This window comes from Patiria miniata, unplaced genomic scaffold (assembly GCF_015706575.1).
Source record: "Patiria miniata isolate m_02_andy unplaced genomic scaffold, ASM1570657v1 HiC_scaffold_29, whole genome shotgun sequence".
Lineage (NCBI taxonomy): Eukaryota > Metazoa > Echinodermata > Asteroidea > Valvatida > Asterinidae > Patiria > Patiria miniata.
Window position 1 is genome coordinate 20,091,672 of NW_024037068.1, and position 3,887 is coordinate 20,095,558.

Consider the following 3,887-nt stretch of genomic DNA (forward strand, 5'->3'; position numbering starts at 1 on the left):
CCATTGAAAGTACTGCTTGTATAAATAAATAAACCCAGAATGGGTACGCAGTTTTCTGGTAAAAGTTAACATTATTTTTAAGTTTGTCCCTCTCAGTTATACGATTTCCACATTTACTACTCTGTTTGGCTTGTAAAAAGCCACACATTGTTGAACGGGGAAAAAAACACAAACAAGCAAAATCAGACAATTCCCCTGTTTTACATTCCAATGAATTACATCTTTGAATAAAATTAATCAATTTGTTTTTGATTTGAATATCAATTATTTCATGAAATCTGAAGCCATTTAGCAGGGCAACTCATTAAGTCACACAAATTTACAAATTTCCCATGAGTTCAATGCAAAATCCACACTTGGTACAAAAATAAAAATTCCAAATAAATATCTACCACCACAAAAATATACAAAAAGAATACCTTTACCAATGCTGTATTTCCAATCTTCACCATCCTAACTGAATACTTTTTACTATATTAATTGAAAAAAAAAAACTGTTAGTTTTGGTCTGCTCAATATTTTAATGAAATATTAACACAGTACGCTACCTTTACCAAATACCAATACTGTACTGTCGTCATATACCATCTAGTATTAAACTGAATACTTTTTACTGTTTCAATTATGAAAGACAAAATACTAGTTGTTTTTTGGGTGATCAACTTTTTATATTAAAGGGAATATACAACATTTGCAAACATCGAAAAATAAAACTACCAAGTTTTTGCGAAATACCTTAATAGGATGGTGGTAAATGACAGTCTAAAGCATCCTGTAAAATTATGGCACCTGGTATACTGTCATTTTCAAGAAAAGTGGTATTTTTGTATCAATTTCCAACGCTGATCGGCCGATCAGCGTTGGAAACAACTGGCTTTTTTTTCAAATACTGGCCCCAATTGACCATTGCACTTGTTTGCAATCGATTACAAACGTATGAACGGGTACGAGCCAGCTAGACTGGTTCCCTGACCTTACAATTCCCCAATGTATGTAAACTGCTCTGTTTCTTCTTATATGGAGTCAGGGGACCAGACTACAGGAAAATGATCGTTTTTCTTGGTTTTTATAGCATTTTCGAACCCAAAACCTCCAAAAAGTCAGTGTAACTATATTTGCTTTATATTTCCAACCCCCCAATTCCATCCATTTCTGAAAATTACAGCAAAAGCAAATGATGTATATTCCCTTTAATACTAAATACTACAGAGAGTGCTTTAAGATAACAATTTGCTTGTTTGTTGTTTGAGAAAATCTAAAGTCTAAAAAGCGTCTTCCGAATCATTTTTTGACACATTTAGTGAAAGTGTCATAGCGTCTGATTCTTCCACTTTTGCGGCAATTTTTTTATATTTTTATTATTTTTTTAGTTATTGATCAGACCCCAATATCTGCGTACTGCCCTCTAGTGAAAGTATAAACAGTGACTAGCTATATTTGGTACAGTTATTTGTTGAATACATTTTAAACAGACCCTTTGCGTGGCAGCCATGTTGAAGGTGTGTGCTTTTGTTTCAGCAGGGTGTTTCATCATTTGTTTCGTTTGTTTCATCCTCACACCTGTTGTGATTTCATTGTTAATTAAACAAAAACATCAAAGATGACTGCTAAATGCGAAAGTTCTCAGTTGTCCATAACTGAACTGTCAATCAAATTTCTCTGTTTTCTTTGTTACAAAACCTACAAAAAAATGGTGTCAGAAGTGGGATTTGGTGTCAGAAGTGGGATTCAAACCCAGCCCTTTCCTTTCATCATCCTGTTCTAATAGAGACAACTATCTCAGTTGTCCATAATTGAATTGTCAATCAAATTTCTCCATTTTCTTTGAATACAAAACCTACACACAAAAATGGTGTCAGAAGTGGGATTTGGTGTCAGAAGTGGGATTCAAACCCGGCCCTTTCCTTTCATCATCCTGTTCTTATAGAGACAACCCAATGAAAAAATAGAATACCTTATTTTGTGTCTGACTCGGTATGCCTGTTCTTATGTGAAAACTGTGACAAAATGTTCCTTTCTGAAGTACTGTATGTTTTGTTTATTGTGATGACAAACAATTGTTTAATTATGAAAAAAAAAACATTTCCCAAAAGTTTCTGTTTTGAGGCTGCTGGTACCAGTTTTTGGACACAAAAATTGTTGTGGGGATAACCCAGTTGAAAAGTACCACCTTTTATTGGAATGGACTTTTAAAAAACTTTGTAACATTACATGAAAGAATTGTTGGAAATGATTCAGAAACTGACATTTTTGTTGGATATCAAAACAGTAGTGAATAGATGTTTTACAAAATGGCAAGCACTGTGGGAAATATTCTGACCCTGCTGAAAAAAAAATGGGGGAATTCTGCATTGTATAAAATAATCATAAACTTTTGCAAGGCGACCCTGAAATGTTGGAAATAAATATAAATAAAACACATAAAACGTAACTCAAAACTGTTACCACAACCAAATTTTAGGTATTTTTTTTAAAAGTCGTCATGCGACAAAATAAAATTTCTAACTTCTGTGACCCATGTTTGCATTATTTTTGCATAAATAAGATCTTTATATTAAACCTGATTCATGTTTAATTTCTTTCAACATGAACAGTAGGGCAATTCCAGCTTTTGTGCGAGAAAATGTCATGTTTGTGACAGAGCCAATTAACCATGACATCTACCGTAATTTTCGGAATATAAGCCGCGCGGCGTATAAGCCGCAGCACGCAAAAATCTGCAAATTAAGATTTGAAGTCGGCGTATAAGCCGCACCGGCGTATAAGCCGCACCGACGGCAGCGGTTTCAATTTTCTAAGGCCTCCAAATTCTAGCCAAAATGCTCTGAACCAGTTCCATTTACACTACAGAAGCTATAAAAAGGGCCACAAAAGTTGTATCAAATCATTTACAATCGATACTCTCACAAACAAATGTGGAAATTGATGATGAGAAATAAACACCGGGAATTGCTGCCGGCTGCCCCGTCCGGTCCCCGGCCGTAAAAGTTAATACATCGCCCGGCGCGGCAGCCTGCGCCGGCTATGACAACATTTTCCTGCAGCACGTGAGAGAGTATGTAACCCACCGTGATTTTCCCCCATTGCGTGTGTTGTCTGACTGGAGCGCTACGTACAAATCTTGCTTTGTGGCAACAGATGCTGATTTGTTTTGTCCTAAAAATATACAGGTCCGTTTTTATCTCAAAACTTATCAAATTTTTGTGATTACTAACGAGCAGTATTCAAGTTTTGATCGTAACTTTCTTCGAAAATAGTCAAAACGATGCTGCCATTTTCATGGACGAATCCATTAATTTTGTAAGGGGTGATGTAGTCCCTGTTTTGAGGTTTACATCGTTTCTTGAATACATTATATTGTGACGTTGAACAACTGATTATCGAATAAAGAAATGTTTCGGACACCATAAAAAGTATTAGTCGTCTTTTTTCTTTTTTTAAACAGCGGAAATGTTGGTAATTATTGTTTCCAAGATAGTACACCCCTATATTACCTCAAATGGTGTGGTCCGCTGGGGAAAGCATGCTGCATGCAGCAGCACTAGAATCACGTACGGCTTGTTGCAAGCGAGCGTCGATCGAAGACAGCTTTCACCGTACTTTTTACCGCTCGGCACGCACCTTTACGTGGCACGTGGTTTCGGTTCGTTAATGACTTTCTTAATAGATATTTCATTTCAGCAACATATTTCTTCTTAAACCAGTACATGTACATTAAATATACATGTGAATTTCATTTGTATTCTTCAAGGCTTGGCGTATAAGCCGCCCTGTGTATAAGCCGCAGTAAACATTTTCATGGGCAAAATCAACGTATAAGCCGCGGCTTATATTCCGAAATTTACGGTAATTAATGATTGCGTGAAATGATCCAAAACTCCTAGTCT